This window comes from Gallinula chloropus (assembly GCF_964237585.1).
Source record: "Gallinula chloropus genome assembly, chromosome: 13".
NCBI lineage: Eukaryota > Metazoa > Chordata > Aves > Gruiformes > Rallidae > Gallinula > Gallinula chloropus.
In genome coordinates, this window is record NC_140098.1 from 9,392,964 (window position 1) to 9,415,675 (window position 22,712).

Sequence of the window (22,712 nt, forward strand, 5' to 3'; positions counted from 1 at the left end):
AACAGCAGAAATAGCTTTGTTTCCTTCACTGAAGTTCCTCAAAAAGACAAATGTTCTTTTTGGAAATGTACTTCAGAATATATATAGTATTTGAGGTGGTTGAAATTTTCTTCCCCATGTTCTTTTCTTGCAAACTATGTAAAGAACAACTGTTAACGAAATACCTATCAGAAGGAGGAGTTCAATTGCTGTCCCAGTGGGAGCACTGACAGCATTATACCTTAACACTTGGTCTAGTCTGTTTATGCCAGTTTGGATTCTGGAGCTTTTCAAAAACCCTAAAACACAGACATCTGGGGTTGAAAAAAGAATGATAAATCATGTAAACACAAAATAATTCTATATTTTAAAGAATTTCAATAATACAGAGTATCAAAACCTGAACGGGTTAAATATAGGTATTTCAAAGCAAACTGTAGTCCATGGAACATGTGTGCAGCTCCACTCAGCATGCCAACAATGTACTCAGAAGGTGGCACAGACAGCTGTCTGAACATGGCAGTTTTTTCTGAAGAGATAACAATTTATGTAAATTTTAATAATAATTAACAAGCAATAAATACTTATTCCAAGGTATAATTTTAATTCATAGTGAAGTAATATTAAACTCCTATCGGCTCTTTTCAGCAGCATGTTAGAACAAAAAACGCTTTACAAAGTGCTATAGTACTACAAATGGTCGAAAAGTGCAGAGAATAGGAACCTATCTGTATGTTACACATAGACAATGTTTATTATTTTCATTTCATACTATGTTTCCTTTTCCTATACCTGTGATTCCAAAATTGTCTGTGTTAATAAAGAAAAAAGTAATCTCCTTTCATCCCCATATTTATAAAACCTAACTAGTTTTTATACTTTTTGTCCTGCTTCAGGAAGGAAGCAGGCACATGAAAGGTTAATTACGTCAAGGTGCAAAGGATCTAGCACCATGAAAAAAACACACGGCCAGCATGTTCCCCACTCTGATACTCTTTTCAATGTTATAGCAAATTAACCTGAAAAATAATTTTGCTTCATAAACATAAATGCAACAGATGTTCAACAAAATTACTAAGCTGCAGCATCCTACATTTTCTATACCCTTTTCTCTGCACACTTAGTTAAGAGAGCAGGAATTCATCCCTGTTCAAGGCCCACCTCAACTTCACAGGAACTGGCGCATTTTAAGAAATGCATCTTTAAAGAAAGATGACATTTGTCTCCCCTGAAAGAGATCAGCATTAATGACTCTACAGATTGGTATGTGCCATGAATATATACCTGCCTGCTGCCTTTCTGTGCAGCATAATTCCATAAGTAATGCAGGTTTCTGGGGGTTAGATTCTAAGGTGATATCTTTCAGTAAATTTCAAAAGTGAATAGAGCCATACAAACTCAACGCAGACAAATCTGCCTCAAAATCTCTAATTTGGGTCTGAATTTTACTGAGCCTAGGAAAATGAATTTTATGTAGATCAGCTAGTTTATCCAATATAAAGAAAATATAGGATAGAACTAAATGTTATGGTAGAAAATTGTTTCTATATGGAACAAAACAGTAATTAAAAAAAGCTATGTTCATGATCTATATTTTTCATACTAGCAACTAGAAGTCCAACACAAGCATGCATCAGGATTGGCTCTGTATTTTTCATGCTAGCTAGTATAAATCCAACACAAGCATGCATCTGGATTGGCAAATACCTGTTGCAACTCCCATGAGCCCCTTAAGTCCAGCGAATTCCAGAATACATCCATATTCTAGTGAAACAAACTGATTCTGGAACTACTACACTCATTTGAAAGTTAATATTATAAAAAAAAAAAAAAACAGGAAAGAAAAAAAGGTGGAGGGAAAAAAGTAAGTGAGAAGCAGAGAACAGAAGTCATACACAAAAATAAAATGCAAGACAGGATACAATTACTAATATTTTTTACAATTCCCCACTTGCTAAATTGACAGTTCTGTTAGGTAAGGGAACACCTGGTAGGAGTAAATATAGGGAAGGATAAGTTTAGCGTTAGAAAGACACTCAAAAATACTGTGGCTCTCTCCTCTGTGTACTACACATTCAGAAAAATCCCAGAAAAAGCCAGCAAATTGAGTTACAGTCATTACTGCACTATTAATATTTCATTGCTAAAAAGATTTTTCCTTTCTGAACCTCAAATTAGATGACAGTCACTGCAAAATAATCATGCACAGATATGCTCTAAATAAAGAGCAAAAAGCAGCCAGACAGCCTGTGCTGAGCAGTCTCCTGGGACTTTACCATAGGGAGTGATACCATGATTAAAGAGCCCCCTTTGATTATGTTGGGTCCTTCCTGTACTGTGCAGAGGCAGAGTTGCTGAAACAAATCCTATGGATACACTGACAAAGAGCAATATTTTCCCTCTTTCACTGCGGCTAGAGGAGTTTGCTATAACATTGGCTTTAGAAATATAATGTAACCATACTATTCTGGAACCCCCTTCACTGAAAAATTTTGATGGCTAAATACGAATCGGTTACTGAATCGGCTGCTTCACACTTTGGTTTAGTTTGGTTAATATCAAAACACTCAAATGACAGAGAACCCACTTGTTTATCTGACAAATATTCCAAACTTCCACTATTAACAGTCATAGTGCAATGACAGAAACTTCCACAAGTCCAAACACTCACAGGATCCCAAAGTCTTTAGGTTAATGATGTTTCATTGCAGTCAATTAAACAATGAAAGCCTCGAAACAAACAGGAAGGTTACAACCAGTACACTACATTATGAAATAATATTCTGATGCAATTTTGTAAGTTCTGTTTTACAGACAGAAATAAACAAAAGAAAAAATGGTTATTGGAACAACTTATTCATGGTCTTTTATCAAGGAGTTTGCTGAATTACAGTTGTCCAGGATTGTCACAAGACACACTAAAGACAGTGAATTCTTGCGAAGTATTTCAGAAGTATTACCGCTGAGGAAAATCCAGGGGGAGCAGAAACAAGTTGAAAGAATCCTTTGCCTTTCTCCCCCCACCTCAGCTTCAAAAGAAGATGTGAATTTTAGCTTAGATGAGGAAAAAAAATATCCAAAATTATCCAATTTAAAATTAAAAGCTGTGTCATGTAAACCCAACCAGCCCTTCCTAGGCCCAGTCACTACACAAGGAAAAGTTAAACATGGCTCAACAAGAAAGGAAAAAGAAAATGCACAAAGATGCCCTTTGTTCACTACTTTGCCCACAAATTTGGGCTAGTTCCCAGTGTGTACTAGAGAAGTCATCAATCACAGGATCATTAATACCATGACTGAGATGCAGGGAGGAACTCATCACACCCTTTCCTCACTACTTGCACTGTGTCATCAGTGCGTGCTTTAAGCATAGGAGAGCTGGGTATAGCAGGAGGCAAATGGTTTTAATTGTTCAGTTAGAGCAACAGTAGGAAGCAAAGCTGTGCAAAGCAGCTTTGCCTTAGAGAATTAAGACATCAGCGTAAATCTGTTCCTGTGATTTACATCTACAGAAATGTATAGTTTTCTTTAAGTTATGTAAAGAAGAACTGTTTATGCACACAACAAAACTCCTACAACTTGTTCTACAAAAATGTCTATACTGTCTTTTTCATGCCAAGACTACTTTTATATTGGCACACACAGAATGGGTATGTAATATACCATATTTTAGGAGCAAATAAATAACATTCTGTGAATCACAAAACTCACAAGGTAACTATGAAACAAGTTATAAACTCTCTGAAAATAATAATTTTAATTTTTTTGGGGGGGTGGGGTGAAAGCAGACATGCAAGTGTAATTCTTTATTATAACCCAGTTTCCACCTATGATACAGTGGTGTCCTTCAGTACATGACCACAACCAAGTTCTCAGCTGTAAAGTGGAACGGAAGCATTAACAGAGATGTTATAAACCAATCCAGTTTGTTTATAGATTAATGTTGAGACTTCCTTTTGCAGAAAAATATTTGAAAAATTGTTTTGCGTTATAATTCTGGACTTACAAACATATGCAATTGTGTGGGGGAAAAAGAAAAATCAACCCAAAACCAATCAACCCCCAAACAAACCCTAAGCATCTGCTTGAACAGGATCTGGTCTTTTATATAGGAATGTTTGATTAGCCTTTTCACCTGACTGAATTTTTAATCCTAATACTTTTGGAGGTTTAAGGCATTAATAGAACAATTTGTTACTGTTATTTCTGCTTTGCTCCTTTAACAGAGCTTAATACCTGTATTAATATAACTTCATGCAACATGACATGCATGGGATGCTTTTACCATTAGTTTTCATCAACAGGCTATGATTGTGAAATACTTTGAGAACTTAAAAGTAGATTTTTCTGTATAAGCCCAATATTGGTGACTAACTTTAAACCAGACCCAATTCAGAAAGGATTATTTACTTAGGAAACATTTTTTAAAAGTATTTTTCCTGTTAAAACAGACCAAAATTCTTTATTTTAACAGTTTATTTATGTAAATAAAACTAGAGGGGAAATGATTTTCTTTCCTCTTGGTACCACTGATGCATGCCATATTTTCAAGGAAGTGATCATTTTTCAATAAAGGAAAAATGGTAACAATTTATTACTGTCATGGAAATACAGGCTGCTTTTTTAAGAGAAAAAATTATTAACATAAAACCATAATAAAACAAGTTTCAAGTTGTTGTGATTAAAACCACCACTAATTACTTGAATATCTTGATCTGAGATGCATGCTATTTAAAGAGCTGTGCTTACTTCCAGCTGGCTGTGTGTATGCAAACAGCTCCTACAGCAACCAAGAGGTTGAAATAGATGTTCTACAATTAAGAGTTCTAAAATACAGTGTATGCTGGGTACAGTTTGCCCTACAAAACTGTATTTAATCCTAAGAATATAGTTTACTTTTAAACGAAAACCTTTTAATAAAATTTTATTTCCCTGTGTGACTAGCTCTTTTTTTTAACCTCCAGTGTAAACTGTGTTAGGTTAGGGTACATATGTAGTTACTTAAAAAAAAAACAATATGTATCTCTCTCACCTGTTCTTTTTCTGATACAGCAGGCTCATCTCACTTGGTATATGTCATCTCCAGTGAACCTAAGTATTTTTAATAATTATGGAAAGTGCGCTGTATCAAAAGTAAACTAATTTCAAGATTTGAAATTCATTCAATTTTTCAGATTTCCTCATCAACTGTTCACGTTCTGAAGATGTTCCCTGAAAAAGGGGGAATTGTTCTGAAGCCCACCTAGTTTATTTCCTCCCATTTTCTCTCCTATCTGGCAAGTTTTCATCTCACACTGTTAAATTTTAGCATCCTTCTGTACATTTTTGTACAGTACACAAAGTCTGTTTCAAAGCGCGTTTAGTCTCATGAAAAAAGAAAGGTAAAGGTACATGCTGAGAGTTTCACCTTTGCAGTTTTCACTATTGATCAAACGCTTTTCAGCATGCCCACATCCCAGCTTGCTTTCTGCTGGTGCAGTTCTGCAGCACTGCTTTCTGCTTAGGCAAACTGTAGTCATCAGGTACTGCAGCTACAAAATTGAAAGGATCTGTTTGCACTCACACTTTTAGAAGATAACAAAGACTCAATGAAAATTTGCCAGAAGCAGTTTGAGAATTACTCTTCAACATGACCTGTCTGTAGCAAATTCTGATTATAATGCTAAGGGCAGATGCTAATTAGTTTTAAAGACCATCATGCTTCAAGTTCTTAAAATGTTTTCTTACATTGAAGAACCGGAAAGGCAGGTGCAGAGTAAACATTTACTATAAATCCATCTGAATGGACATTTGATTTTATATAGGCCAATATGCCCATCAAGCCTCTGCGTAAGAGACTTAATACCTTACTTGTCAGACCAAGGCAGAGAGCTTTGCCCCAAGGCTATACCAACCCAACATCTCTGCCCCTTTACCTGAGCTTCCATCTGTCCAAATAAAGACAGAAAGTACCAACTTCTCTCCCTCTGAGGTTTGTTCCATGACACCCACCTCTCAACACAGAAAGCTCCTGGGAAGAAAACATGATACAGAAAGCTCACCTGTGATGCAAAGCTTTAGGCTTTCAGGTGATATAGAACAGCTTCCAGGTGATATAGAATACTTTAGTAAAACAATATGAGCCTAGGTATGGGTCCTAGTTTGAGATGAATGCTTTATAAGCTACTGGTTCAGCACTCCTCCACTGATAAATTTTCATCAGGAAAGGAGGTAGTGTTCTTCAATTACTCAAATGAAAGAGGATTAATGACTACTTGGGAATCCTAACATCCATTCTTTATTCTGTCTTATTCTAATAGCAGAATATTTCACAAGCATTACAGTGTCTACCTAGAGTCTTTATCTGCATCCCAGGATCACAAATGCAAATTTTACCATTTTTTTATTAAACGTACTAAACTCTTTGTTTTTCCTGTAGCTTCAATTTTGCTGTTAGTAAAGCTAAGGCTGCAGAGCATATTTTGTCTATGTACATATAAACTGTAAGATGAAGTATTTTATAATCCAAACAAGGCTATAAAATTATTACACTTAATACTCTGCTTATAAAGAGAAAATAAATTTAATAGAAAAAACTTGATTCAGACAGGAATTTTAAAAATGCATCTGTTTAACAGAAAAGCTTTGCATTCAACCCTGGTTAACATCAGTGGGTACTTCAGATATTCTGCCCATTTGAACCTCTGGCCCACAGAACATTGAAAGGGCTTATATACAGTATTTATAGTACTTTATAACATATATTGTTGTTTACAAGGACACAAAATCTTATAGGATCATTTTCATTTATTATATTCTTCTCAAGTGTATAGCAAGGTTAGAGTACCTATGTAATTCTTTCATATTCCTCAGTTTAATGAGGGAATAATTAACATTTCAATGGAAAATAAAATCAAGCTTAGAAGTAAAAAAAGGAGAGGTGAGTGGAAAGTAGGAAAGCACCTGGATTTCTGCTTTGTTAGATGTTTGCTGTGGAAACAATCTGTTCAAATTTTAACGAGAAGTGACATCATCAAGAAGTTTCCCTGCCATTGATTCATAACTAGCTGTTCTTTGCAGATTTTTCTCTTTTTAAAGCATTGGTTTAAAATTTTTATGCAAAAGAAAGATTTTAAAAAGGAAAAAACTCCTAAGAAACTATAAAGCAAGTAGAAGAGTCCTCCAGATGGAAATATTGTAATTGGGCTATGGAGATACTCAGTTATCTATCCTGGTGTAGGGGGCTTTTTTGGGGGGTTTCTTTTTCTATTTTATTTTTTAATTTCTGAATGGCAAGTTTCAGTTCTGTTGAATGCCCGCCAAAAATCCAAGGTGGTATAAAACACTTTAAAAACATTACTTTTTAACAATGCTGAGAAACAGAATGGTACCATTTTAACAGCCATATGTCATAAAGACTATTTTTATTTAGGAAAATCTATTTTAATTTAAACATCATAAGCCCATGAGCCATAACAAACAATATTTTTTTACCATATGCTCTGAATTATTGCAGAGAAAACTGTTACTTCTCCTCCCCCTCCTTTAGAAGTCTGAACATACATGTGTGTTTATGCGTGTGTGTCTGTTTACGCCGAAGGAAGGAAACCACTAAACTCCATTAGTTAATGTAATGGCAAAACACCAAAAAAGAGGTCTTCCCTTGGGGTTGCTTTTTATCCCATATCTTTCACTAGTCCATTTTCCATATAATCCCCTTTTTGCAACAGCCCTCCACAGCAAGCTGGTAGTGGTAACAGCCATCAACTCAGATGATGTGGAAAGTTGCTATAATTCCTTTCATCTGCTGTTCTCCTGAATTCATGCCCTGTGTGGTTTGAAGGAAAGTTCCCTTTACCAGGTGCTCAGAAACGGAAATGTGTGCTTGCATTAGTAAGCACTTACCTGCTTGGTACTGCAAGGAGAATTACATACTCCCTTTACTCTAAACCTTTGAGCAGCATCATTAAGAATGAGCTTTGAATACCAACTTTTCTTCTGCATATTTACCAGTGCAGAACATGAAAGAAACTAACGTATGCATGGGGCTCTGTTAGGATTTTTAATTTTTTTATTTTATTTTATTTATTACAGTCTGTGAATTTCTATGAATAATGAAATTTGTTTTTAATTTCTTAGGTTTTGGGGAATTTTTTTTTAATTTTTTTTTAATATAACATGTAGAAGTTTGGGGGCTGATTTAATGGTGACTTCAGGTGCTCACAACCATAACTTTACAGGACTTTGACGTTAAATTGCAGATGGCAAGCATTGCTCACAATGGACTGCCCTGGGAGCTGCAAAGCATCACAGTGAAAGAAAAAGAATTTTAAAAATAAGGCTTTTCTGTAACTGCTAAAGATAAAGCAAACATGTCATATTCTTGTCATGCTTTACTAGAAGCAACGAGAAAGCCACTCTATGCTTCGGATGGAATTTCTTTATTTAAAGAGGTTTAGAAATAAGTTAGCCTGGTCTTTCAAATAGTAAAAATCATATATTCAACTCAACTCATCATGCAATTTAAAGAAGTCTGAGAGGAAACAGTGTAGTTTACCTTACAGTGAGGAAAACATTTAATAAACCAGTAAGAAAAAGCAATATAATTTTGAATTTGCTGTTATATAGAATTCAACTAACAACCACGTACATTACTAAGTTCAGAGTTGTGATATAGTACAAATCAAGTCTTATACTAGCAAAATTAGCTCTTCTTTAAAAAACCTCCAAAAGAAACAAAAACCTCCTTAATTTACTTTGCTTCACAGCAATACACCAGAGAAGATAGGAAACAAAACAGAATTCATAGATAGGAACTTATTTATCTGTCTTTAAAACTGTCTTGAACTCCTACTTGAAGTAGGAAGCTTTAAGGAAGAACAGTATTTAAAAGCATAAAGTCCTCTTCACCGTTGTTATGAACACATTCCATTCCAAATTCCATTTTCTACCAAATGTAGATATGGATGGGGCTCAATGGTGGCTCCTGAATGTGAACTATGCAACTGCAGTGCAAACATCTCTTCTCCAAGCACAACTGTTGTGAGCAGGAAGCCACAGCACTGGGGCATACCAGCAGGATGGCCATGGGGCCAGAGGGACACAACTTCCCACTAGCAGCTGAGTGTCACAGCCTTTCCCCAAACAGGCATTGTACTTGCCACGAGTAAACCACTATTATCTGATCCACCAAACCCGGTGTAACTTTGTCCATCCCTTGTCTACTAAAACCACTGCTACCTTAGAAGAAAGTTGTTAAGTTCTATATGTATTTTACGAATTACTGTGCCTTATCTATCTTCTGGCTATGTGCTTTTACATATCAATTTCTAAAAAACACTGTTCCTTTCAAAATATTCTGCATTTTATTGTCTGAAACACCTTGGTCTCTAAATCTTTGTAGGTACTGAACATCCACAGATGCTTTTTGCAGGATTCATCCAGTTAAATATTCATGTAAGAGTAACAAAACTGAAGCATGTACTACTAATATATGTAGGAAAACCAAACACTATTAGGATTGTATAGCTAGAATTTAAACTCATGACATCTAAAGATGGCCACTGGCAGATTGAAACATGCTGTCTGTGAAAGTCCCTATTTTGCTATTGCTTGTATTGATGGTTACTACTTGAAATGCACATTTAAATTCATACCAAACAAAATACGCAACATCAATTGAACAAAACTCTAGCCAAATTCCTAAGTAAAATGGACCAAACTGTGAAACTTTCCTCCAAATTTAGCTCTTAGTGAACTTCTGATCTGGGACCATGCACAGAACCCCAGAAGTACTGAAGCCCATTCCTTTCTGAGGTAAGTAACACTCTGGAAGCACGAAAGCAATACCTCCATGTTTGGGCCTAAAGGATCAATGTGTTGGTCTATCCAGAGGGGTATCTATTTTGGGGTAAGTTCAAAGCTCAAATTGTTCTGCTTACTATTAGTTTCTGCAGCATGCAAAAACATATTAGCGAGGATATCTTATCTTCCCAATCTCTCTCTCTGTATCCGGTTTGGTACTGCTTACATGAAACTCTTCAGAATTATTATTAAACATAAACTAAACCTGCTCCTCTAAACCAAACATCTTTGAACTTCAGTCAGTTCCCCTCAAACAAATAAGCTGTTTTGAAAATTATTTCCAGGGCGATGCCTGTTGCCATAGAGATGACATTAAGTGAAAAGGACAAAAAATATAGAGGGTGATAAACTGCATGGTTGGATGACACACTTGACTTCCAAGTCTGTGTTCAAATGAGGCATACATGCCAAGATTTTTTATGAAAGACAAAATTAAAATGTATCGCTATCAAGCTGTAACTGACAAGGTATTGTGTGGTGGCTGTTAACATAATGCTCCATATATTTATTGTTTGTCATTTTTCTGGCCCTGATAAAGGTCTTTTAGAGCTGTAAATCATACCATTAAATCTGCCACTAGAAACAGAGGCTGTTTGGAGAATGAAAAGAAAAGAAAGCATGAAACTGAATCACTACTTACAGGTTTCTGCTTCATGACAGACCTTAACTATCACATCAGAGATGACATTTATTCTTTGAATTTGGCACATTTTCAAAAGTCAGACTGTTGGCTTATGACCTAACTTGAGAAAAAATTCTCCTGAAGACTAGCCTGTTTATCATAGCAATGGATTGTACAGTCACAATATACGACCAAGTACATAAGACTTAAGACAATATGAAGTAATTCAGATTTAAATGTAACGATTCACTCACAACAAACATTTCTATTTACAAATTAGCCTTATTGCCACATTTTTTAAATGAAGGGGCTAGCATACTATTGCTATCTCAACTGGTGTTACAATAAAACTTGCTTAGGTTCTTGCATAAATATTTTGGTGAACATGCTCCAAATATAGGCTGAAACACCTAAAACTGACAACTGATATGATACAAAACTAGACAGAGATCTGGCATAAAATAATGTGATGTATGGCACACAGAGAAGAATAGCTTCTCAATACTGTCAGTATGGAAACTGACAAAACCAGGTCACAACACAGATCACAATCCATATCACCTCATCACAACATCCTGTCTCAACATTGGGCTGTAGTAAATCATACAAGTAAACAAAAAGAAAACAACAAAAGCAAACCCCCTGTATAGAACAATACAAGCACATCATGGTCTTTCCTCAAGAAAGATAAACACTACACAGGTTTTTAGAACCTGTCAGGGTAACTAAGACAAGACAGCAGTAAATGGAAATTTTGTCTGTACAGGTCTTCAGTTAAATTAACTTTGAGAACAGCCAGAGACCATTTCAGTCCCTGGTATAACAATAGCATCGAAAAGATGGCTAAGTCTAGAACCAGCTCACCAAGGAGATAATTTTGCAGACAGGAGACTGTTATGAGTCCTCTTACACAAAAACAAGATGTTGTACATCTAATGCCCACCCAGACCATACCTTTTCAAAACATGCACCTTTTAAATATTCTTGCTAAGGTTACACTTCTTTTCACTCTATCCCATTAAAATTTCAGTACTCCTTCCACGCAGTTTGAAAGAAAAGCACACGATAGAAATGCAGTGTATAGAGCAAGATCACAGAGAAGTCAAAGATCACAGACAAGTCAAAGATGAAGCACAGTGTCTGCGTATAATACACACTTGATATTAACTGGAGACAAAATACACAATTAATTAATATAATTGTGCTTTTAACTGATTCTGAGAGCTCCACAGAAAGTTACTACAAAAACCCCAGTTTCATTTTTGTTGAAAACAAAATTGATAGTTAGCACTATATCTTTATGGATAATTTAACTAAGATGATGTCTTTGTACACACTGCCAAAATGCTGCACAGGCGGTAAGAACAACTGGTGCAGGCATAGTAGGATAGACAGCTGTGTGCTTAGTAATCAGAAACCTGAACATCTGACCAGAACCAGGTACCCTTTATAGCCTACTCTTATTAATGACACTTTATAATGTTTGAGGTTTTTTTGACAGTTAAAATTAAACAAACAGCCTATTGCAGCATGAAACCACCTGATTTCATCTCCCTTGTGAATCAATGACCTTCTATGAACAAGCAGAATGGTAAGAAGGTGTAGATTACATAATTTAGACTATCTCAGTTTCATTTGTTTGTGCAAGAAATTGAATGTTCACATTTCGTTCAAAATTCTCTTTAGAGAAAACAATTTTCTTCATAGAATAATATTCAATAGTTTTCAATGAATTGGGAAATATGATCACTCAATCACCTGCATTTCCTTTACTTTCCCAGGCTATTAGAAAGGATTTTTTTTTTCTGTTAGTCCTTAAAATTGTTCTGGAATATAATCCTAGAGTCAGCTTAAGTGTAATCAATACTAAGTTTTTATTTTAAAGACAAGCAGCAAGGGAAAAACATGGCTATTGAACCATTTCTGCTGATGTTTGTATGTATCAGATATTTTCCCACAATTATTTTCCTGTTTTCATGAACAAAAGCATTACAGTTTATTGCAAAATTAATACCTACATGAGAAATGTGCATAGCAAAGTGTGGAGGGAAATATATTACTAAAAAATACCTCAAATCCTAAAAAATACATACATCTAATTTAAATGGAAAATTAGACAATTTAATGACACATGTACCTAAAGGAAGGTATGTTGCAGCAACTGTGTCTCAGCAGTGATACATAAGCACCATGAAGCTTCTGCTACGTCACTTCTCTAGCCATTTATCCTAACTACTATTATAAGGCTCATTCTGTAAAACAGCACCTCCTTCACAGTATTTTATCACTAAAAATGAATCAAGGGACTGAACTAGTCAAAGGTTAAATCTTTTATAAACACAAAGCCTAGAGAGAAGAAACCACCACTTTTGGGAAAGAGTCCCCTCGTTCACTACTGATACTACATTCTGTTATAGCATGATACAGCTGAAAGATACACTGGAAGATTTTAACATTAAGTGACATGCACATTTACCTCAGGAAGCTGATTATTCAGTAATCAACGATATAAAGTAAAAAAACTTAAAATGATGCCTGGAATTAAAGAATTCTGACCAAGCTGTGTCATCCAACTAACTATTTAATCAACAAAATGCACTCCTACCTCATAGCTATGGAGAGAATCTAGCTATTTATGCCCTGTTTTAAACCAAATGCTAGTGTGAGTGAAATTCAGTTCTCAAGTAGCCCAGGCAAAACATCTGTATACATCCTGAGCCCCACTTAAACTCTCATCTTGAAATAAATTACTGCAAATCAAATCAATTTTAACCAAACTTTTAAACAACGTATAAAAGTAATAATAATTAAAATTGTAAATAAGCTTCCTTTGCTGTAGATCTGAAAGGGGCCAGCAACTCTCCAACTGCTTCTGAAATCTCACCTCTTTTGTAGTCTAATTGGTTACATCAGTAAATTGCTGGGTGAGTGCTTTAAAAGGATGCAGAACAGGAATAGAAATACAGCTTTATGGGAAGTGAGGTGTGAGGCCATTAAATGCATTCACTACATTAGAATGTTTTTAATCCTTCTGACCAATTAAGTAAAATGCATCTTGGAGCAAGTAAATATATAATAGTCCTGTTGCTGACTGTAATAACAGATACGGCCAATGTGATAAAATGTGAACATTTCTTTAGTGAAAAATTCTTGAATGCTTCTCCAAACCATATCAGAGGAAAGGAGGAGGAACATACCAGTGCAAAACAGAGAAGTCTGAATATTAAGTTTTAAAATCCCAGTCAAGCCAAATTCATAGATTTATTTCAAGAAAAACTACATTGCTGAGTTTACTGCTTATTTCTGAATAAAATTCTTTACTTTGGATACTATCTGACCTTATTTGTTACTAAAACTATAAATTACACTAACTTAGACTCTGCATTTAAATGTCAGAAATCCCAGAACATGCCTACAATCGATGCCATGCATTGGGCCTATCAAAATCACTGTAAGCATGTTTAACTTGGTTGAAATAGCTACCTCGTTTATGCCCACTTTAAAGAGCATTTTTTGCCACTAATTAAACTTCCTACAGTATTTCTAAGTTCCTAATTTAACTATGTGAATTAATTAGATCTCAGCTCTACTCCCAAATTCCTTTAATACCACTTCCTCTCCCTTCAGTTGCTCCACATGGAAGGAGGAATATGTCTTTTCCTTTACTGAGCAGTCTGAGATCTATTAAAAGAAAACACTACATAAGCACTTCTCATATTCAGATATAAAAAATTCAGCTTTAGTGATTAAAATAAATGCTTGGTAAGTAAGGTTGAGATATTTGTGGTAGTTTTAAAAAACAGAAACAGCAAAACAGCACATTTGGGATATGTAAACATCAAATTCAGAGTATAAATGAAGCATAATAAGCTTTCAAAGATGCTTATGGAATAGAGACTAGACCTAGTTTACATAATATCAACTGCCTAGCTAGTTTGTTTTTAAGATGAGAATTAACTCAGGAATTTGACTAACTTGAATTTGATTAACTAAACAAACAGCAAGGGATCCCCTTCAGAGATGAACTATGAAATAATTCAGTTTCTATTGTTCAATAATCTAAAACTGGCTCCTGTGTCACCACCTATCAGCAGGAGACACGTTTGGACAAGCCTGAGATGGATCAGTGTCAAGCCCCAAGTCCCAACGACTCTAAACTTTGTGATAATGTGTTTTGGTCAAAAAGTTTATCTTTAAACTTTTAACCTCACCACACCAGTAGTCATAGTGTCCCGGCTTTGCCATTTAATAGCTATTTGTATAAGTGAATAAATATTTATTGTCCTATGTATATGTGGAACATATACTCGTGAATTGCAGCCTTAAACTACAAGTCAATGTTCTTTACTGAGTTTGCAATTGCTATTAATACAGATAATCTTAATAATTAAAAACATTAATTTGAATTTATACGTGAATAGTATGTGTATTGCTTTTAGGATTTGGACACAAGCAGGGACTAGACTATTCATACATTCAATTTTGGAGAAATGGGGAAAAGTTTTAACTCATATTAAACTATCATTAACATTCCTTAGGTATAAAAAGCATCATCTTAAACTCTTAAAGACATGAAATGAGAGAGATGTAGGAAAATGTAAGAGAGAACAAAAGGAAAGTTAATCAATTGGGTTTTATTACCATAGTAGCTTGTGCTTTCTTTAGTGACATTACATTATTTTATTATATTATTTTATTACATTATTTTATTAAAGGATTATTACTTTTTTGAGCTACTCCTCTAACAGGGATTCCCCTGCCCCACATCTCCATAGAAAGAAGTGCCAGAACTGCTAGATAGTGGTCTGAGGAACAATATGATAATTTGTGCAAAGTAGCTCAACAGAATATCCTAAAGCAGTAGAAAAGTAGACTCAAAGCAGCCTTCTACTTTTTGATATTTTATGCACGGATGACTGTAGAGTATCGAGCAGATACCACCTCTATGCTTAGTGAGTATAAACCCAACTTGAAATAGGACACAAAACAGGTCACTTATCTACATAGTTTAAACAACTGCCTGAGTTCTCATTTAAGTGAATTTCAACAACTGATGATCGGTTATGACAAAAGTATAAGGAAGCATAATGTCTTAACTTTACACAGTATTTCATGTAAGATCTGGTATATCTTTATAAATATGAAAAATATTAACTTAGAAAAATGTTCCTGTGAAAGTATGAGACATTTACTCTGTAAAAATCTTCTAGAATTCATAGTATGGATGGAACTGCAAACAAAATACCTGAGAAAATGGATTTCCACACTTGCAAAAAACAGATTAATGGAAATTTCAGAATTACAGTGATGAAATAAGTGCTTATTCATTTCCTGTTCAGCTCCTTTAATTACCACATTTTGAAAAAAGGATGAGTTTTGTCTGAAAATTGTAAATTATCTGTAGTACAGAAAATTACATTCTGGCAGATTCTTAGTAACAGTTCTGTAGGTGGTCCACAGTATTTTGCCAAATAACTAAAGAATCTGAAATCAAGGGAATATGCTTCTCAATTTAATCAAAATTTGAAAGTTTTAGGATAACTTGGAAAGTAACAGTACCCAAACGGTATGCAAGCCACTATAAATAGTTCTCCTTGTAATTCAACAGCTTGATAATATATATATATAAAAAAAGGATGGTTACAGAAAGAAAAAAAACCCAGGGTTGTATTAATACTGTCTCTCCATTTGCATCACAGCATTACAATAAAAAATTCTCACAGAAATTCATGGCAGCAGTGAAAACCCTAAGTAAGTATTGGTCTAAGTAGTCTTGGTATTTAAAAGAATACATTTATTCAAAGCACACATCTTGAGGTACAGAGAAAGAAAATAAGGATGCCTAGAAACCAAAGTTGAAATTATTCTGTGTGCAGCAATCTTGAAAGCAAAATCCTGCAGTATTTCCAGTAAGGACAGAGTTAATTTCCTTACTAGAAGCTGGTATGGTGCTGTGTTTTGGAAATAGGATGAGAATAATGTTGATGACACACTGATATTGTAGTTATTGCCAAGCAGTCAATGACTTCTCAGCTTCTCATAACTGCCCAGCCAATGAGGACATGGGGGAGCAGCCGAGAAGCTGTGAGGCAAAACAGCCAGGACAGCTGACCCAAACTGGCTGAAGGGATATTCCATATGACATCATGCTTCATTTTTAACTGGGGCTTGGCCAGGAAGCAGAGTGGCTGAACATCAGTTCATCAGGTGGTGAAAATTGTGTTGTGTGTCACTTGTTTTGTATATTTTTTTATCACTATCATTATTATTATTCACCTTTTTTTTTCTCTTTTCAATCTCCCCTCTATCCCATGGGGGGTGGGGAGTGTGGGGATGGTGGCAGTGAACAAATGGTTGTGTGGTTGTTTTAACTGCCTGCCAGGTTAAACCACAATAGACCCCCTCTTGGTTTCTGATACCTCTGACTCCTTAAAACTAGCAGAATGGAAATGATTTGCCATGACTGAATTATAGGTAGAAACCTACATATATTACTCATCTCTAAAAACCAGCTTCTTTGCTATTACATGTATACATATGAAGATAAACACATATAGCTATGAACAGATATCTGAAGATGAATAGATTCTCTTGGTCTACAAAAGAAGAGTCTATAATAATATAAGCATATATTATGCTCATATTACAGAACACTAATTTTCATTTTTTAAATGTTGAATATTCTTCAGATAGATTTCACTGTACTTAAGTCCTACAAGAGAAAGCATTATGGTCATGTCTAAACCAGTACAAACTTGCGAACCCCTAAAACTAATGAAAGAACAATTCTGGGTTTTTTAGAACAAGCAAGATTTTGTGATACTAAATAATAAAATGTAATAAATATTACAGCAATGCTTTTAAAAACAACGAACTGTACTTGCTGCCTGCTTCGGTATGCTTACATTCAAGTACACATCTCTTGCCATCAATAGGAACAACACACATTTAGTTTTCTTTAGAAGAGAGGAAAAAATATACATTTGAAGGAAATTTACTGGACCACCACTAGCTTTGGAATTGGAGAGGCCTTTGGCCATCAAAACTATTAAAGAGTAATGTTAAAGCCTGCTGGAGACTGGAACTTTCAGGTCTACATTCTGTCTCATATCAAACACAGATAAGTGGTCCCCTGTAATTTTTATGACTACAGTGTCAAAAGTCTTCCATCCAAATCGCAATAAATATTGTAATGAAGTCTGGAAGCAAGGCCATTTGTACTTGCTTGGGGCTGAAAATTAAGATAGCCTGTTTCTAGTTAGACAGTCATTAGAAAGATCTAACGTCCATGGTAAATGGTTTCCTGTTCTGAGTACTTAAAACTAGTTTTAGTAAAATTGACTTCCTGAACATTTTCTTACATATTCTCCAATACATGAATTTGAATTTTACACTTTTTTTTTAATAGTGTGTTCTTCACAGATTGTCCCCTAAGTAAATGTACTTACTAAAATGAATTAAAGAGCCCCATTCTGAAGGCAGTTACCTGTACTTACATATCTTTATTTTGATCGAAAGCACGCTACATCAAAATACAGCACAAGGCAGAAACACGATGAAACAATGTGATTTATCCACTTTTACTTTCTCTAAAACAGAACCGATTGAAATTAATCTTTTTCCCCCTTTTAACTTCACTCATTGTTTCAATTCAGAGATACAAAGTAATATTATGTTATTTTTTTTTTTTAATTTGGCATAAAGGGATTTACAGATGCATTTTCAGTAAGATTTCCAACCTAGCATCACTGCCTATGAATTAAAAGTTTAGGTTAAATATTGACAAAATTGGCTATATCTAATAGAATTAATCCAGAATTCAAACATAGGCAGTTCCCATAACACTTTCTGTTGATTCTTCTGAAAGAGAAATTGGGGCAGATTATTTCAATGAACTAAGCTTCCTGTTACTTTAAGCAATAACATAAAACATGATTTGTTGAGAATATAATTACACAGAATAAAATTCTATTTGCCTATGAAAAAATATAAAGCTAATTCAACCTCAGTTTAAGACACCTCAAGTAATACGCTTGTTGGAGTTTTGTTCTACCAATTACCCTGTTCATCCCTAAATTCCTAAAATCACCTGTACTGGCTTTCTGCAAAAAATCTTAACAGAGTATTTCATGCATATTAGGTCAGAAAATCTGACTGTGTTTCATTCATATGTGCTGAACAGATTGGTGGACAATGCACACAGTTCTGGATTTTGCATTCCTGTGCATAGCACTCATGCAATACAGCAAAGAAAACCACACATAAGTAGTAAACAGACTTCACTACTTACATTTCTATACTTGTTCAAAGCAAAATCATGCATTTAGATCCATATTTGATAGAATAAATATCCCTTTTTATGTTCCTTTGACAAAAGCCATGAATTATTAATTTCTGCCATTGTATTCACTGAACAACTGTAATTGCAAGTAAATGCTGAAGTTAATGAAAAAATTAAGGAAAAGGGTTTCTTTACAAGAATTAATGAAACATTTCCACAAAATCTTTTTATATACCAATAATATCTCAAAATTCTTTATGAAGTGGCACCTCCATCTTCAAAGCTCAATAATTACAAAAGACAAACACTATGAAAGGCTTTGGGTGCTATCGGAAAACTGAACACTGGTTCAGCTAAGCACTTGGGAACCTGCTTCAGTAAACATGAATACTTCATTGATGCCACTTTAACCTTAATTTCAATCTCTAACCATTTATCAGCAAAATGGCATATACTAGTGCTTGGGTAGTTAATTGCTTTTTAGGTTTGGGGTGTGTTGGGGTTTTTGTTTGGTTGGTGGGATTGGACAAACATAAATTTGGCAACAGTGCCTCTTCAATTGGATTTATAAATACTTAAGTAGCAATGTATATTTTTTCATCCAAATTTGGATAAAATTTAATAGCACACCAGCTTCAAGAAGAATTCAAATGTACCTTATTGAAAGACTTAAAACTGATGCCATTCTATGGCATTTGGCCATCTATGGCCACTGATGACATAATTTAAGTGATACTGTTATTTCCTCTACTACATAAGCAACATGAGAACTTGATTCTTTTATATCTTAATACCATGCTCCAGGTCTCTCAGAACTTCTGCTCTCAACTATATATAGCATATATATGCTATCTATATATATATGCCATATATATATATAGCATATATCTCTCCCTTATTTCAGTTGTAGGATATCTGTCATTATAGCATGTAATGGCTTAACCAATCCTCCAAGGTCATTTGCATCATTAAAGGAATAATAAATATTTCCTTTCTTTTTTTTTTAACCTTTGACAGGCAAAGACACATTTGGGGTTTGCTACTAGAAAAAAAAATAACAAAAGGATGCTTTTGTTGACCTGGAGCATTTTTAAAGCTTGTTTCCTTTGATTTTGCTCAATATTGTGTGAAAAGTTTAATAATTGAATAGATTGCTCTGGAACAGAAGATTGTGTTAAGATATTCAGAATAACAGTGAATGACTAAAGTCTAAGTTATATAAATATAACACAATAGAATTTAACCAGAAGTAATGAAATGAACTCTGACATATATAACGTGTAGCTTGAAATAAAAACGTAGTCTATATTTTAAAAGGACATCACTGAGGAATTGCTGGGGGCTTTTCTTGAAGATATCTTTAACATAATTTCTGGCAAGCCAAAGAAACTGCTAGAAAGGATTCTTCTAAAGTTGACCCTTTGATTCTAAATGTGAAAGAATGTAGAAAGGTTTTTTCTTGCTCAAGTAAACCTGTGCATGGAATCAGCCAGCTGGGAAATTAGGAAATATTAACTGAGTCTGGTCTAATCTTACTTTAAGCAGATGCTAACAATCAAAAAAAAAAAATGTCACAAAACATTCTCTCAACACAATGGAGATTTAAATAGGTCACAAAAAGCAAAATATGTACTACTCCTCTGAAGTTTTTGAATTTCATAAGGATTAGTTCAAAGAAAAGGAAGATTCCATGTATCACTTTTTCCCCTTCCTGATCCCTCTCAACTCCTGCACGCTTCTCAGAGTTGCTGAATTGGACTTTTCGAAATATTCTGAAAAAAGCACAGTTTTCATATTTGCAGCCTGCCTACAAAGAAAAGCTATAACAAATGCTAGAATTTAAAAGGCTTTAGCATGACAGATAAACTTGTACGGAAGTCTTTGAAAAAATAAAGGCTGAATGGGTCTGATCAGGCAAGTAGGATTAAGAACTGTAATTGGACCTAAATAAATGGGCACTAATAAGCAAAGGTATTTGCCTGCTTAGAAAAGCTATGTTTCTATTTAGAAAGGCTGCCCTGAAAGGTACTTCGAGCATCCATTATAAAACCCAAGCATCTAATACATTCTGTACAGAAACATGATTTTCTTCATCTAAGAGCAGGTTCCAACTGAAGTAAATATCTGCTTAAAAACTTCAATAGCTTTTATGAAGAACGGCTGAGGGAACTGGGGTTGTATAGTCTAGAGATGAGGAGGCTGAGGGGAGATCTAATTGGTCTCTACAACTACCTGAAAGGAGCTTGTGGAGAGGTGGGGGCTGACATTTTCTCCCTAGTTTCAAGTGATAGGACAAGAGGAAATGTCCTCAGGTTACACTGGGGAGATTCAGATTGAATATTAGGAAAAACTTCTTCACAGAGAAGGTTGTTAGGCATTGGAATGGGCTACCCAAGGAAGTGGTGGAGTGTCCATCCCTGGAGGTGTTCAAAAGACGGTTAAATGTGGTGATGAGGGACATGGTTTAGTAGTGGATGTCATGTTAGGGTGATATTTGGACTTGATGATCTAAAGAGTGACTTCCAACACAGTTCTATGAATCTATAATACTGCTTGCACAAATAAAAATTCTTATAACAAAACCAATCAACTAGGAAGTTTAAGTTGTCTTTAAATGTCATCAACAGGCATCATTGCTTGCTATTATAATTCAAGGACAATCAATGCTATACTAATGCCATTAATAAAAAATTGAGTCAATAGACACAAACTTTTAATATAAGCCTAATTATGAGTGTCTCTTTGCATGAAAGTAAAAATATTGAAAATGTTGACATTGAAGATGTGCCCTTGAACCAAAAGCCAAGTATGAGTCAATAATCTATTATGATTTTCATTTTGCAGAAGTAGTGCCATTATTTCAAAAGGTCTCAAAAATCAATTTAGCATTTAGTATATCTGTGTAATAATGACATCCTAATTAAAAATCCCAATCTGAATAGCACAAAGGATAATGTTTAATCTCTAATCAATGAGTGCTGAGAGAAGAAGTTATAGGTGCAATAACCTTTCTTAATGAGGTTTGCTGTTTTTTTCATGGATTACATATTCCTTCATATTTCTGATAGCCACTCTTACACTCTGAAAAGATAGGCTTGCAGACATTCTTCAGCTAAAATCAGTAAATGATAACAAGTTATTTAAAGAAAAATAATGAAGAAAAAGATATTTGGCTCTTTATGGATTGAGCTGCTATTAGTACAGAGGGAACTTGACTAGTAATTTTTTAACACAGAAGATTCACAAATTGATAAACCACCTCAAAGTTAATGTGCTTAGTTATACATCCTTACAGCCCTGTCAAGCCATTTGTAGGGTGAAACACATATGAGGTTCTTTCCATTTATCAGAAGGCAGCATTAGATTTGAGAATTACTTCCCAATTACCCTTATTAATCTGAGACTGCAGATTCTGAATAGCCACCAAAAAAATAAATTCTTCCTAAAATCTCTCACATGGCAATGAATACATTTCCTTACAAGTGTTCATCAGCGCACTGGATGGCTGCTCAATTACCTGTGTGTCAAATAATTACCTGAGAGCTCAATTTCATCTCCATTATCCATCCCCCCCCCCCCCCCCCCCATATTTCAGTTATATATGCTATTGAAGTGTTAAACACATCTTTGAACCTGCTACTGCTTCAGTTCATTTCCCACTAAGAGGTGCTGGAGTCACAGATGTCATAATTATTCAATTATTATGTCAATTTTACATTAATTCTTTCAAGACTTTGTATGATGGACCCACTGGACATCAGTTTCAGGATCTGCGCAATCTTATACCACCACAGTCTCATGTGGAAGCAAAGACTAATATATGAGACTACTGCAGAGGTCTGTCAACTTCTTATCTAATAAATACACAGATTGGTTCAAACACAGGAAATTGAGGTATACAGCCACATTTCCTATTCTGTGGCTTCATAAGTGTGCATTGATTAACTGTATCAAGCATGATATTTTTTTAAAAAATAATAATACCCA